The 17,508-nt window shown below is 38.3% G+C and overlaps 1 protein-coding gene across 1 annotated transcript in view; it reads left to right on the plus strand.

The window, feature by feature from the left end:
- LOC126897227 (E3 ubiquitin-protein ligase MIB1-like) overlaps positions 1-17,508 on the plus strand; it is a 48,332-nt gene that overhangs the window by 25,868 nt on the left and 4,956 nt on the right. The window lies entirely within an intron of this gene.

The following is a 17,508-nucleotide window of genomic DNA, read 5'->3' on the forward strand; positions in this document are numbered from 1 at the left end:
AATTGGCTTTTTAGGGGGGGGGAGGCTATCCCTGCCGGAAAATTTCTCGCGTCGTTTATTTTCCAATCGTCGTCGCTCGGACTCAAACTCGGTGCATCGTTACCGTCCTGACTGGGGTTCGGCGTGTAATGATCGAGACGACCCTCCCGCCTCGGTAAAACTTCGATATAGATGTCGTACAAAAACAATTTCGACAAGAGATTACTTTGCGCGGTACGCGTGCAATCTGTTTGTTATGTAAAAAATTTTCTGCATCCGCATTCGTTTACGTTGATTAACGTTTGATTAAATTTTGCACGGCCGAGCGAGTACGACGAATCACTTTTTTTTTTTTTGGTCATTTCTTTGTAATATTTTTTTCCTTCCGAATAGCCGAGTGCATTATTATGTACTTATAGAGGCACGCGAAGCGTTTATACGCCGGAAAAAGGCGCTTACGGTTGTCAGAGGCGCATATTTAAATAAAGCGCACGAGTTATATCACGTCTCTCGAGGTTTTACCTCGAGAAATAACCTTTTTTCTTCTTTTACTTGTCTAAAGCGCTTAAAAATCTCTCCGATACTTAGGTATTACTACGATATTATGTTGCCCGTACAAACTTTCTTTCCGGAATATGTATATTTTTTTTTTTGTAAAAATATTCATGGGAAAGAAAAACTACTGCATATTTTTAAATCCGATACACTCTGTACGAAAACTTGTACTATATGTTCAAAACCACTGCGAGTATTCTTAACGGTGTATTACGTCGTATTTTTATTGTGTTCCATTAATGTTTTTCGAATTTCTATACGAGCGTATTACTCGTTATCCATTCTAACCGATTCGATTTATAAAATGTATTTTTTAAAAATATAAATCGTTTGCGGATTCCGCGTGAATTCTTAGTTAAAACGTTTTTGCAGACCGATCGAAAAGTTGTCGTTTGCACTATTGATCTATCGCAAAATGAAACTGAGGAATAAAATTGCCTGTTAATAACTAGTGCGTTCTTGAATTTACCTTTTCCCGGACTCTAAATCAGTTACTATTGTTACTGCCTAGTCGTTAAGTCGTATTCATTTTTTAACGCCTTTTTCTAATACAAAACCGCCCCGTTTTCATCGTATATCTTAACATGTATTGTTCATATAGTTATGTACTGTTTATATAGTTCATATTGCTCGTATACATCTTAACATTAAAATTGTATACTCTTTACATTGGCAATTATTGACATTTTTATTAATCGTTTAAAAGGTTTTACGAGCTTATTTATTATACTGAAAAATAAGTAAGAATATTTGCAACACACATTTAACTAGCTTGTTATATATTTAACAATTTATTTATTTATTGTTAAAGTTATGTCTTTATTGCCATAACTTGCACAACAATGGGTACAGTTAATATACATTTTATAAAAAACATTACTAAGTATGAGTGTACAATAAGACAAACATATTACTATAGTTTAGCCGTGTTAAAGAAAATGATATTTTAAATACTCTTTTATATGATATCGATACTTTAAATTTGCTTATTTATATACTTAATAGGAGAGGTGCGCCATCCAGTAACGACTATTGATAAATATTGTCTTGTTCGCGCCTCGCCTCCAGTCTAAATTTTAAAGTGATAATAACTTTTAGAGAACTGTTCTATGAGTTGTTATCGACAGGTTTATCAATTCGGTTATGTTCAAAAATAATCTAAAAAAATTCTTAAAAATTGTTAAATGGAAGAAATATATGAAACTAGAAAAAAACACAAATTGTTTTTCTAACATTTTTGTAATTATTATTTTATGAGAAATCTATCGGCCGACGTAAAAATATCGTTCTATATACTGACGTGCATGAAGTATTATAACTTTTTTTCTAATATTCAGTCAATACCAACAGTAAAACAAAATAATATAAGTTTTGTCGATTAAAAATCGTATTCTGGCATGAACTTTTTTACTCGAACGTTGTTTTTTTATGTCTGTGTTTCATTTTTCAGTCAGAAATAAGTTTTTTTTTCGATTGGATTAATTTTTACTACAACACGTGATTTTTTATCACGTCGCCGAACGTATTATCGCACCTGATGTTACACGACCCGAGGGAGCTATGACCTCAATATTGGAAAACTACCTTCGTGAAAGCAGTTTCCCAAACTGATAAAACGCGTATTAGTTTGTCACGTTATTGGAAATTCCTTAAATTTTAAACTTTTTTGTGTCGGCAATAACCGTTCGTTTTTTAAACTCGTGTGTTCGACTTGATAGAACCGTTGGATTTTAAAATGTGTATCTTCGACTTGATCGAACCGTTCGATTTTATGTATGGCGTCGTTTTCATTTTTCTCTTTAACCATTTTAAATATCGTTCAACGATAACTTTCTCTTTTTTGTCCTTTTTTTCGACAGTCAGTCTATAATGCTCTCGGTCAGACTTTCAACGGATAATGTTCAACATCGACTTTGTGTCGGATTCGAAACAATATAAATAACAGCCCGTTCGTCGCGAACTCAAAACTTTTTAGTCGAAAGTTTTTTTTACTATTATTTTTTTTTCTTATGGATATGACAAACTTTACGGCGGTCTAATGGTACCACCGCATCGTGACGCGCATACGAGGGGCACCGGCTACTGAGGCGCCGGTCGTGCTGTACAGAACCGAATATATGAGGGAACATAACCGAACGCGTACATACACGAAGGGCAGCCGTAAACGCATCGCGTCTGGCCGTGCGCGAACCTTCCCCTCTTTCGGCGGCACTCCCTTTCTCGGTACGCCGCTTTGTCCTATTGTCGTATACAGCCGCTCTCTTCTCGTACCACATCGTCCGCGCCTATGCCGCCTTCCTTCTGTCCCTCGCGCGCGTTGTCTGCATGAATCGATAAGTGTTACGTTCGGTCTGTTAAATTCGACACGAGGAAACACAAAAGATCGCTAACAGATTCGTGGAACCGTTTGTATATGTTAGTTTTTGGTTTATGTTAAACGTTCATAGTCAAACGTAAACATAAATTTCGAGCGCGTTCAATAAAATATGCGTATTTCATTAATTATTCGCGTTTATTTCGAACGAAATTCGTTCGGCGGAAACAAACGATTCCAATCATTCGGTCAGGACATTCTGTTACTCTCACGATCAATCGTTCGTATCTGGGAGTCGTTGCGACGTTTAAACTTTAAATTTAAATTACCGAGTTACCGAGAAATAAAACGCATTTTAAACCCATAACGTAAATTCAATTTTTTAATCTACCAGTTAATCTGTTATTTTAAGAGGTTTATATATTGAACTTTATGGTCATTTTTCAGTCGCTTGTATCCCGTTTTGCAAACACTATTTGTTTTATGAAAAACCCGATAGGTTTCTTTCTTTAAATCTGTCCCCTTTCTATTTCTCCCCGTCTACACGATCGTGTAATGCATGGGGCTATCCATTACACAATTATGTCATTACCTCTTAACAAAACGGCAATTTACAAAACGCAATTGGTCGTTTGTACGGTGAAAACGATGCGGTTTGTCCGAACGCGCGCGCTCGCAACAAGAGTGTGTTATCGTTACGACGATAATGTACTCGTTTTGTATTTCGTATTATAATTGGACTTTGTCGGCGCGGTAATTGAACGAGCCGGCCGCAGTGATCGTTATACCCCACGGCATGTCCCGCGCGCGTATACACCTGACTCGAACACGACGTTAGTGTGCGTTACTTTTATCACCGATCGATAAAAACATATTTTCGCCACGCACGCCAACCGGACCTGCCCCAACACTCGATCGCAGTCGCTGTACGAGTCCGAACCGCCCGTAACAGTTGCGGTCAGACACAATTACGGGCGTAGCAAATCGTCCCGTCCTTAACGCTGAGGACATATCGTACACACGAGATACGCGAAAATAAAAAACCGTCGGCTATTATTTGCCGTTTGCCCGCCTTTCGCTTAGCGTAATTACCGCTCTTTTCCGGTCTTACAAACGACACGCTAAGCCCCGACCTTTAAATATGTGTATACTACGCGAATAGGGATTTTCCAATTCAAACGTTGTCGCGCACGCTAAATAAACTCATTAACCCTTTTTAAGTCCGTCTAATCGCATCGAACGCTTCTCGTTCGCGCGCAGTCCGTTTCGTCCAAGTACGTTTTTAGGGCGACCAATAAACTTTATCGCTCTCTTAACCGTTCTGCGAAACGAACGGAAAAACTTTTGCGCTGGGATCGTTTCTATCTTTGTGTCTTGCGCTTTTTTCTTTTTTTTTACGCTACTCGCAGTATAAAGGCTCGCTACAATTATCACACTGGAGAGTGTCGTCTCTAAACGATAACACAAATAAAAATTACTCCGCCCGCACATGGTACCCGACTACAAAGATAATGGGTCTCGAGTTAATTGGACTCGACTTAAATGCGAGGGCTTAAGTGTCCGCTTATCTCGACCTGAAATAAATAAATAATAAGCACTCGGCTCGCGAGTGTTTTACTCTAACCGTCGTATTTTTCCACCCCAAAGTAGTGTCGTTTTTTGAACGTTAATTTTATTTTGTCGTAAAGCACATTGCACGTAATAACGTTTCGATTACACGAACTCGTGATACTCGACACGCGTGTAAAGTATTGTGGGTCGTTAGGGGCGTTTTTCGTTTTTAAAATGAGAAATAGGAAATGAAAATATAGAACTGAATGTAAGCAAATATTAGGTAACGACAAGCAATATTAAGTAATTAGTGGAAATTGGCTTTTTAATTTCTACGACAAAAATAATTTTGACAAAAGAATATTTATCTTCTCGGATTACATTCGATTCAATATATTTCGTATTAAACCGAGAAGGGAAAAATAAATATATTTAATAATTACGTATATTTATACGCGTAATTAATACGTTTGTTACGTTTTGTTGAATATTAAAAGATCATTTTTTCATTTTAGTAAGTTCATTAAAGTATTCGTATGGAACGCTACATTTCGATAACACACAATTCAATGCGATGAAATACACTGACTCGCGTGAAATGTCGAGTCTAAATATTCAAATGTAACCGGTGGTAATACTGAGAAAACAAGAAGAAAAAATGATTTTTTTTTAATAAAAAAAATTGTCACTCGGCGTTCCTAAAACTTTTAAAAGTTACCCTAACAACTATCTCGAACAAAGTTTTTCTCTTCCGAATAAATCATTTTTAAATTCGTGTATTTTAATAAAGCTTATGAAAAATAAATTTACATAAAAAAAAATAAAATTATTTTATTTAAAAATTACTGGTAGGAAGAATTTCGTAATGACTTTATAGAGTGTCGATCGACAAAAATTAAACAACTCGTTTGTGTAATAATTAAAAAAAAAAAAACATGTATTTATAAATAGTTCGCTTTCTAGTATAATAAAGTTTAGCGAAATGGCACAATTCTTTAAAAAACGGTTATGTATATTTCTTTGTAAACCGATTGATTCGTGTAATTTTCAGCTAATACGCGATGATTACGTTTCTCGGCGCGTTCCGTCCGGACTAAGACCAAACCAGTCCAAAAACGCTACTCGGACCTATCGAACATTGAGTTTTGACGTCGACATCGGTCCGCACGTCGCAAAAACGGTGTCGTTTCTGTCGATTGAATCCGTTTAAACGGGTCGGAAAAACGGCTACGGAGAATAATAATTGGTCGGTGGCATTCTCGTGTTTCGTTGTAAGCGATTACAGTAATTATTCGCCACGGCCCCGAAAAAAAACGTACGCAAACGCCGTACACGATTAAGCGCATTTTTTATAAAGCGCTGGCGAACAATAGTGTCCTTTGAACATTCGCGTATACACGTTTCGGCCATGTAAAAAGTGCATATGAATTAATCGGATTCAGCAAACGCGTTTCTACGATTGAGTTTATGAGTGTTAAGCAAAATCAATTAACTCCGTATTATACAGTCCGTGCAAAACAACAACGATCCGCTACCCGAACGGGTAATATGTTAAAAATATTCAATTTTCAATGTATTCATGTGCGTTTCACCTCAGAAGCCGTTGATTTCCAGTTTCGTATCGAATTGAACAACTACGTTCGTTTGTGTACAAATATCGATTTGTGTTTCAACTCGGAAAAACTATATCGAAAAGGAGGACGGGATTGAAAAACATCCACACTCGTTTTAGCCGAGAAACAATTAATCATTTCAATTATGTTATAAAACTACAATTAATTGCAAACTTAAATAAAAAATAAATAACTATCGATTCTTAAATTCTAAATTCGGTCGTTAAATTTACATTGAAGTGATTTCGTTTATTTCATATTATATTCTATGGCTACATACTATTTTTATCGGTCACTAAAACGGTGTTAGTGTATAACAATTTTCCAACTCGAGATTCGCGTTACATTGCGAACGAATACAATATGAAAATATGTTAATCTTAAAAACTTCAATGACAACTCATGAATGATCCGTCTGGCGTAGTGTTCGCCCGCTCTCGCTCCATACTTCTTTACATTCCATAAATATATCAAAATTGTAATATATATCTGATATACGATAATTACAATATATGGAAAGTACAAGAAGTACGGAACTCTAGTTCGGGCGTGATCTTCATTTCTTCAGCCGGTAACGAGTCCGATGCCATCTTAAAAAATAAACAAAAAAATTAGCAAACGGTGACTTGATTGCGTTCCTGTTTTACTCGTAATTCTCCAGGCAGTTTTTAAGCTCAAAAAAAAAAAACAAAATTATATAGATCATTTGAATATCCGTACGATATTTTCAACGCCGACGTTCGTTAGGAGCGTTTGTTCCGACGTAAAAACTTTTTTGATAAAAAGTCGTCGTTTCCGTGCAAACTTGTACGACACGCATAGATTTAGGGTACGTGACGAGAGTGATAAGTCGAATTCGCTGGCATCCCGACGGCGGTTTATTTATTTTTATTCGTTTTTAACCGAATAAGCCGGTGACCGCGGCGCTCGTTGTAATTATAGTTAACGGCAGTGTCGGGTATCAAACGCCTTCGGGCCGTGCCGGTGTTTGCTAATAATAGCTTGGAGCCCGGCCGGCGGTTAAAGTAGTAGTGCCGTCCGTTATCGTCGTCATTATTGTGCTTTAATATCGAATATCCGTATTAATGATGACTCGCACGCAAAATATCATTACGCCGCCGTCGTGTTTTTTGGGGTTCCACGTGCATGACGGGGCACGTCCGCCCGCCCGCCCCTAAAGTCGACGCGCAAAAGGCGTTCGCTTACCGCCGTTTATTGGACCGAGTCTGTGAAAAGCCGACGCGATAATTATCGTCGTCGTCGTTAATCATATTCGAATCGGATTACGTTCGCAAAAAATATCAGTAACACCACTGGGCAAACTCGACGTCTAAAAATACAAGTTTAATATATTACAGTCATAACGTGTGAACGGTCGCTGTAAAATTATATCTCGTGACACAACGAAACGTTCGGCTATTGAATTACTCGGCGGCGAGTGACTAGTCGCTGGGCCAATAACAAAATGTACTTTTAACGTATTCGTAAACCGCGTTCGTTTGCGATTACGCATTCGTTTGCGATTACGCATTCGTTGGACGGTACACAATATATCCAGCGACTATTTTCTCCGGAACGTAAAACGTCAGACGGAAGGGTCGCGATAAAAAAATAAAAAAGGTCAAAGCGCGATCGATTGATGGTTGTTCGGACGTCTAGACGACGTCACGGACCAGTCGGTAGACGTCCGTAAGAGATCGGCCGCAAGAGTAGACGTGAAATGCGTTGCCGTCGTCTGAAAAAGCGGCCGCGTATTTTGTCCGGGACGAGCAAAACGAGCCGCGCGATTAACACTGTACGCAACGGCAACGAACGGGAGCCGGACGCGCGTTAACCTTACCCGGCACATATATGGTAGAGTCGGTGCAAACGGTGTTGGCGACTGCACGAAATCGACCCAAAGTCCCGGGCGCTATTTTTTACACTAGCTACAGTAATTCTTACGGGCTATTCCTGCCGCCGTCCGTATCCCTGGCGTCGACGGGACCGCTCGTTACGCGTATTCGCACCCCTAGCCTTCGCCGACGTCTCCTCGCGCGTTTCGGTCGATTTGTCGGCGGGCGACAAAGTGCATCGCGACCCTCCCGGCGGTACGCGCTGCACGTCCTAGACCGCCGGTGCTGTGCTAGTGACCGGACGGGCCACCCGGACGAATGCGTTTACTAATAGTACACTTATACGTACCGGCAATGAATCTCTATAGGAGTTCCGTTACCAGAACGACTAGATCGGGTCTCGTCTATTTATCAGCTGCAGCTAATTTCGCGTTCAACTTTGGCTGCATAACAAAACAACGATTTCACGCGAAATAGTTGAAACTCTATCGCCGGACCGGTCGGGGATCGTCGACTCGACACGCGATCGCTGCGTCCGTCGACTGTAACCTTTGCGATCGGGTCGCGGCGAGGAGACCGCTCGTTTTTTATCGCGTTCGCCGTAATACGCGCCCATAGACTCGATCTGCAATCGCCACCGTCATCACTACTGCTGCTGCTGCTGCTGGACGTAACGCGAAGATACTGGTGTTGTTGACGCACGTCCTGTAAATATGTGTTTTGTTCAACGGTCCCGGCACACGTGTTCGGGAACACACGTTCTGAGACTACACGTTACCGCCGACTGGTGGAGGTGGGCACTCGGGTAGGGGTATTTATAAGATATCCCGGTATGCGCGTTTTTCTAAAAATACGGACATGTGTGTGTACGACGTTATGATGTACGACGTCCCTACCCCCGATACGCCGGGTACGCAGACGTCGGTGGCCGGCCAAAGGGACATAGGGATCTCCCACCACGGTTCGGCCGCACCGGCGAGATATACTATAAATGGATAAACGGTTCTGCACGTGAACCCGCGCGCACGGCCGTTTGCGAGATCCGGAAGAAGGACGGTGTACGCGAGCTTCTTGGCAAACGGCCCCGGCGGCCGAGGGCATTTCTAACGTTACCCGTTATTTTTTTTCGTTCGATTTGTACGCGTGTGTACACGCATGTTGATGTGTAATACGAACCCGTCTCTCCGCTACGACCGCTCGAGATAGCCAAATTTGTCGCGCTCAACTCCTGTTCGCTATGCGCCTCCACGTCTCGCGTTCCTTCGGCGTTCCCGTACGAGCGCGTGGCGCGGCCGCTACAAAAATAGTACCGGCTAAAAATACGTCCGAATCGCCAGCTAAAGTTTAATGAACCCCTTCCCACCCCCCGCGCACAGCTAATATCAGCACGTACAACAAACGCGCCATCGCGTACATACATTCCCCTGTGAATTCTGGCCCGCGTTTGCATGTACTAACGTGTACATTATGTACATACGCTCATGTAAATCGTGTAAACTTATTACGTCCGTCTCCAGACGCTCGAGGTCCGTAAAAACTTAAAATGTTACCACCAGTACACTCTGTAGTGTACCTATAATTTGCAGCGTTTACGCTCTCAGAATGTTTCTTTCTGAGCCGCTTTCTCGCCAAATAGCAATTTTTCTATTTCTATTTCTAATGCTAATCAAATTATTAACGAGTATAAATATAATGGCAACATAAAACGGGTTTTCTTTAATTCAATTTACACGAGTACCTATTGCAACGATCGAGGAAGCGTGTCATTAGTCTGTGAATACTTTTTATTCTACGAATCGGAACTTTGATCGCGTATAAACAATCCATTTCGTTCGAGTTGAAAAAGGGCTTACCGACGAAAGCTTAATTGCCCACACTCGAATTGCGTTTGTAATTTACAAACTAATTTTATATGGAAACCGATAAACGTGTAGAATTATTTGCAACGTTTTGTTGGTCGCGCGACATGATGTCGACGCGTAGGCGATTCTTCAAAACAAAAAAATCACGTGTAAACAGATTACGATATTAATAACGGTACACAAACGAGATTGAGTAATGGATTTTTTTCACTGAAATTCCTTTGCCGTTTGGCCTCGAGTTGTTTTTTTTTTTTTTTTTTTTTTGCGTCTGACTCGGTAAATCGAGAATCGTATGTTCAGTTCTAAAATATTACGATGTTTAAAATATATTATTTGCTCGTGAATATTTTTACGAAACTATTTCGTAAACAGATTTGCTTTGATATCTGTCCCTGTTACTCCGATGACACACGCATATGTATATACTCATCGCTATGTAGTATATTTACTGTGTGTAGTATATACAATTATGTTCACTGTGTACCCAACACGAACAGCATTCATTTATTAACTAACGTGTCACACAGGGTCACAATCCGTACTGATTTTGCGGCTGCAGTCGTTTCCCTTTGACATTTGTCGTGCGCGTTGTACATTTAGTGTTTATTTTAGTCCTGTGCTCTGTGAAAACCATATGAACGTTCGACGTGTAACGTTACTACACCGTAGGGGGGGGGGTCGTCGCGGGATGTTGTATCGATAATGAAAAAATCTCACTAGATAATTGTCGGTTACATCGCCGTCGATATACGATAGATGGCGACGATGACACCACCACAGACAATGTAAGACTCATATAGTCCGCGATAATGCTGTCATCACCCCAGAGACCTCGTTGTCGTGCAAGAGATGGTAATTTACCACGACCTGTTCTCGAAAATTATAATCTCCTAACGCCTACCGGCCGCTAGTAAATAAAACGTTAATTTCCGTGGTCGCATTTGGTGACAAATACGATATGGTGTTTGTAAACGCTCTCAAAGCGCCTAAATTAGCGGAACGACAACAACACAAACGGTGTACAGGTCACCGTATTGTACTGATTATGAAACTTGTAAAGAGACTCGTGTGCGCCAAAGTTTACACGCTCAGAAACAATTAATAAATAATGTGACGTGCAGAGTTCACTTTAATCTTTAAACTTTATGGGGCTGAGTGTACGATTATCGGCACGACTTGAACAGTTTAATTAATTAATACAAGTGTGTTGGTTTTTGAATTGTGATTAATTTTTCTTTCTATTCGCTATATTTTTATGGACAATTTCATTTTTACTCGATCGTAAAAGATATTACAATCGATTTAAAAAGGGCGCCAATAACTGTGTATTATAAATAAATGTAAAACATGTATTATTAAAAAAAAAAAAAAGTATCGATATTACACGAATTCTAATCAAATCTTTGACTTGTAAATTCTATAAGAAAAATTCAACTCTTTTACAAGTCGAAGATTAGTTGGCGTAATTAATATGGTATCTAAATATACCAAGTAAAACTTAGATAATTACCTAATGGTGTCAATAACTATAAACTTTATCCTACGAATCGAACACGGCGCAATAGTTGCTGAAAATCAAGATAAGAAAATTTATGTTATTTTATGGTTGGCGATTAGCCTGAAATTTGTAAGTTTTAATATAATTATATGCCGATTGGGTATACCCCATTAGGAGAAGGGAATCCCGCAAAAACTTATTTTCGAATATTGTAAACGCTGAAGGATAATTATTTTTTATAGGTGGTAAAAATGACATGTGAATTTTTTAGATTTTTACAATTTTGCAAAGAGGATCGTTATGACGTCACAGATATCATCGATGTATAGATTGATATTTAATAATTCTAGAAAAACAATAGTTCTCGCCAATGTATTTACTAAGAAAAATATCAGTCGGTGTAGTTTAAATAATTAGTCGTGTTAAATATTAATAAAAGCAAAATTTTCCTGTCAATTTTAGATTTTTCTCCTTATATCTATGTTTTATGACAATTCCATTGATAGTTTAATAACGAAAATGAACTATGAATGCTTTGGAAGGTATTAAGCCGAATGATTTTTGAAAAAGCTCGTGAAACTATTTAAATATAAATAAATATTTCATTTATCTTGGGTATTTTAAATCTTAAATTAATTAAAGGTTTATTAAAATTATATTAATCACCTTTTAAAGTAAATATTAAAAAATACAATTAAAACAGATCATTTTATTTTTATGAGGTGCCTACTAGTAAAATGAAAAAAAAAATGTGTAGATATCAGTAAATTTTTATTTTTAAAAACACGATATTTAACATAAGAAAATAGAAAAACAATTTTTAATTTTAAGGTTTTAAGGTAATTTTTTAATGTTATTAATATATTTATAATGCATATTTATTTAATTAAAATAGAGATTTACTTTAAAACTTTCGATGTAAAATATCGAAAGTAAATGAAATATTTTTTTTTATCTTTAAATAGCTTCACGAGCTTATCAGATATCGGCTTTTCAATAAGCCAAAACTTTCCAAAGGATTAACCGTTCGTGTTCATTATTATTTAGCCGTTGACAAAGTTTATAAGTAATAAGTAGTTAATCAGTTTAATTGTTATAAGATGAATATAAATAATCGGAAATTTTTACTCTTACTGATATGTAATGTATAGTTAAAGTAAACAAAAATACTATTTGTAACGCTTTTACAGCGTAAATTGTATACAAAAAAAAAAAAATAGTTTGTTTTGAATATTTTTTATACTTGTATTTGTAATAAACAAATCACTACAGTTACAATAGCTTAAATAATGAACTATTCGCAAAAAAAAAAAAAAAATGTCGAGAATTGTGACCTCTTAATGGCATTGTAAAAATCTAAAAAAAATTCGAAAAAGGACGTTTTCGTGGGACACCCTAAAATACAAATTAACACTAGTTTTTTTGACCCGCGTACATCGTTAAAAACACTCGAACCACATAAAAGTATGTGACTCGAATTAAAATTCGGCTCGTCGTACAGCACTAATTCTTATGGATAACGTTCTTATTACAAACAGCGCTGACACACAATTTAATGAAGCAGTCTATTGGTAATTTATTGATGAAATCGCCGCTTACTGACGATAATTTGAATTTTTCGAGTTACAACATAAATTCGAACCTTTTTCTTAAAGCCTTGGCTTTTGTCCATTTTTTCGAGCTACATAAATATAAAGCAATGCCCATGTAACGGACCGCTTTCATTTTGTGAGCAATGGCTTCTTTCCCCTAATGATAATGTTTCTAAAGGCGCTGGCGATATCAAATGATTTCCAGTAGACAATAGATAAACCGACTGCGGAAAAACATTCGTTGGCCGTCGCTGCCTGATAATTTATACGCAAACAATTGAACTCGACAAAACCGCCGGTTTTTGATTTACCCGCCGCCGCAGTGTCTAATTTGGTATTTATCGTCGCGGTGATTTACATTTGGACTGGACCGACGGGTGTAGCGTTTGAGTATTGTAAAAACAAACAAGTGTATTTAAACGTCACCGGCGTCGTATTGTTGTTCTGACTTTTGAGTTGTTTGAATAATGTTGTGCAAACAATCCGATAACTAATTCAATTGGATGTCTCGGCGGACGCTGTCGACGAGAAAAGTTCGACGGCGCCGGCTTGAGTTCGCCGAAATCGAACATTAAACACTCGTGTGTAACGCCCGTCTGCCGTTCGAGGAATTCCCGTGCGACGCCCGTCAAGCGCCCGTCGCATTGCGCCTTGCGTTATCTGTGTAATTATGACCAACGAACAGGACCTGTACGCATTAGCGTTCGTTATGTACGTCCCGTTTTCGGTAGGTCGCCGTCGATTAGATAATAAACGGCCGGCTGTAAAGCTTAAGCGTTAAAAAACCTAAAAAATTAACTACCCGATTGAGTGTATACGGGAATTCTACGACCGTAAAGCTCCGTAATAAACGTCTTATATTAATGTATGTGTCGAACGCGCGCGAGTATAGGCCATTTGTTTTGAAATGCGTTTTCTCTATAAAAGTTTAACGCAGTGCAGAGTAGGTGCCGCCGCAGTACAAAGCTCGTTTTATTACTTAATTTAATATACAAACGCGTATTATGTTCGTATTGTTTTTTTTATAGGCGCTGTTCTCCGGTGGGCTGTTGAACTCGTGTCTCTATCACACCTAGAAACGATTACCGGCCGTTTCACACGTGTTTTATACTCTTTATCGGTAATAAAACGATAGGTTACGATCCAAAGGCGTTCCGAAAAATTCATTCTATTTTTAATCCGTCGAGGAAAATCAATCGATTTTTTACGCGATCCGCCCGGACGTCGCAGACTCGCGAATCGCCGAAAAGTGCGAGATTTCAGTCCGTCTCTAAGGGACCGTCCCAGTTCCCAACTTGCACTTAGAGACTCGCATACGGTTCTGTATCTGTGCAAATGTTCCTAAATTAAGCCGTTTGCGGTGTTGCCAACGATAATCCGTGTAGTACACGGCCGTATCGATCGCCTAGAGAAGTTTGAATTCATGTGTTTACGTGCACGTCGACCTCCGCCGTGCATACGTAAAAAATTCCCGGGGGCTCCGCAAAAGCCATTTTATTTTAAACGGATCGAGTACGCGGTAGTCACCGAAAACCGCGTAGAGTGCAAAGAGCCGATTTTGAATACATTACCACCGTAACGGCATTTAACGCCTCGGGCGTACCTTTTCATATCGAAAATATCAGTAAACAACCTCTGCTTACAGCAAAGCATGACCTTTGTCCGTTTCCCCTTAAAAATTGTACCGTCGACGTCCGTTATTTATACTTTTGGGGCACGTGATAGAAGATAAGAACCGCGTTAACGGTTTGTTTTTTTCTTTATTCGGCTTCCGTTTTTTAACCTAAAAATGGCGTGTCACGTGCAACCAAAGACCTTCTCGTGCAAATATTTTTTTATTTTCGTTATCGAGCGAAATTTCGTCATTATTGTAATTATATATATATATATATATATATTTTTTTTACAAAAATAACTAAACAAATAGTGACAAAAGAGTGACGATAGTGTCGCACCCAATAATATTTCAGCTCGCTTACATTCATACGTGTATAGAAAGCCCAGAGTTAGTTTATACGCGATCAAATCGATTCGAAGACTTCTTAAACTCGATGACGAATTTAGAGGATTGCTCACAAATGTCGGTACTTTGAGTGTTCTGTATTTAAAGATACGAAAAAATATGTTGTTTACAATGAGCAGTTGAACACAAAAATTATATATTTTTTTTGATTAGAAGACTTGTAATTTCATTATAGCAACGGTCAAAATGACACACAACAACACTGACGAAAAAATATAAATTTTAACGAAACCGTGTCAGGGACAAAAAATACTACTATTGCAGTCGTATTTTTTTTTCGTAGTGATTATTGTAGTCGTATAAAAGGTTAATATAGCGACGACTGTAATTAAGACGGTCGGAATAACTAAATATTCCGTTGACTCGGTCATTTATTTAGTTATTCCAACTCTTTTTATTGGAGTCGTCACCGTTTATACTAAATAAACGTTTGTACATATTAACCGTTCCTTTTTTCTGTGCGTTATTCTGACGTAGGATGTTAATAATATCTAAAACAAATTTAATACTAAATTACTTTACACGGGGTACAGATATTCGATAAATAAATTTATTAGTACTTCAACTGAAGAATTAGATTAATTTATTTCATTTTTTTTTTTTTTGCAAAAATTAAAACAATTTAGGCAAATTCCTTTTTTTTTTCTAAGCTTATTTTTACTCGGTCGTTAAAGAAAATGACTCCAACCGTCTTTAACACCTTTAAGCAAACTGTTTGTTTCGGCAAACTACTCATGATGATAAATATTTTTCGTGAACCCTCGGCAATAACAGAATGTCGACATTCGGGCGGAGTTAAGTACGATAATATTTCATTGTTTATCACGAAAATCATTTTTTCACCATAACTCTGTACTGCTGCTGCCTTTAGATACGACAACTCCAAACTATATTTATTATTATTATTATTATTTCGACAATGACACGTAAATTATTTATTCGCGTATAATTAATTGCCGTTTCTTATTACTTTTATTTTTTGCGATTATTGTCACCGAAGAAAAGAGTAACTGTTTAATTTTTTACCGCAACTATTTGTGTTGACGTACATCTCGGCCATGATATTTTACAACCCGCTGCGTTAACTACCTACAAACAAAATCTTTGTTGTATTGCGGTCGATAGTTTAATTTGTTTAAAAATAACGTCAGTTTTCAGTGACTCGAAATCTGGCCAAGAGACAACCGACTGCTAATACACTGAGTGGTTTGCTGGATCGACACACGCGGTGCTCCAGCCAATGTACTCTCTAATACGCGTACCGGTAGGTGTATAGGTCTATTTCTCCGACTGGAAATAGACACGTCTTTAATTATCGTCATGCGAGCCGTGCGATGAAAATATAATCGTCACGTCGCCGTCCCTGGGTACTACACGCTGTTCCTTTTTTTCCCTTTTTTTTTTTCTCTCTCCTACTACTCTTATCGTCCGTGTACGACATTCTCCGCGTACAGTCGTCGTCGTGTACCCCACACGTGTTTTACCTCCTCAACACATGTGGTAGTCGTCGAGGCTGATGATCCTTCAGCAGCAGCATCCGCCTGCTAGAGAGCCTCCCGCGACGCCGTCTCGGCGGAGGCCGTTTCCCCACGATTATAATGTACACGCGGTCACAACTGCCGTTTGACTGCAAAAGTTAGACGACCGGTAACATGTAAAACCGTGTCGGGCTTAGTCCCCTCGAATCCAACGTTTTTACCATGTAGCGTTTGGATCGCGGTATTGAAACTTTGAAAAAAAAAAAAAAAAACAAATAGCCATTGAAACCTAGGGGTGTTTTTATATCGTTTTGATTCGAATCCTTTTTTTTTTTACTATCCAAGAACGCGAATCGGGTCGTTCATTTGTAAGTCGGCTCGTTTTTGCGGTCGGTAACGGCCTGGCAGCGGATATTATTAAAACAACAAAGTGTTTGTGAGAAAGTCCCGAGGTATGGTGTTCCGCGTATTGCGATCGCTAATTTAATGAGATCATCGGAGTGCATAAAATCAGTGGCCCGTTGTTTTAATAAAAGGATGTTTTGCGCGTAAACAAAGTTTATGGGACGGCCGAAACCGATAACCGACTCGAGAACGCGTACGGTTTATAACGACCAGCGCCTCTTCGTATCTTCAATAGTAAACAATAGAACTTTACGGTAACATAAGAGTAAATTAGCACGTTCGGGCTGATAAATTATTTTAATATAAATTATATATAATATCGTTATTAATATAAGTTTCGATTCACTGAAACGGCGACGTAGAATTTTAAGACAACAATCTCGGTTCTCGACTAAAAACGAAACTCAAAACCAATAGCCCATCAAAACAGAGGGGATTTTTTGAAAAACAAAAAATAAACCTTTTCTCTAAATAAGTTGAAAAATAAATACCGCCGTGTGAAAAACTTTTTTATCGTACGAAATTTAACTGCATAAAATTATTCTCGATTTTTGACGACTCGTCTATTTTAATATCCTAATCGCGTTGGTTACTTTAATTACGGTCAATAAAATTCTCTTGTCGTTAAACGGGACTTGTTTAACGACAAGAGAAATTTATTTTACACGCTTTTATTAACACTCGTCGATAAGATAAAAGAGGGTATTTTTAGGACATGACTTTTCGAGTCCATAAAATAATGTTGAAGTCCTTTGGAAAAATTCTTTGACGCATTCTATGATTCATTGTGTGATTAATATAAT

The sequence above is a fragment of the Daktulosphaira vitifoliae genome, unplaced genomic scaffold (genome assembly GCF_025091365.1).
Source record: "Daktulosphaira vitifoliae isolate Bord-2020 unplaced genomic scaffold, ASM2509136v1 Scaffold_2, whole genome shotgun sequence".
Taxonomy (NCBI): Eukaryota; Metazoa; Arthropoda; class Insecta; order Hemiptera; family Phylloxeridae; genus Daktulosphaira; species Daktulosphaira vitifoliae.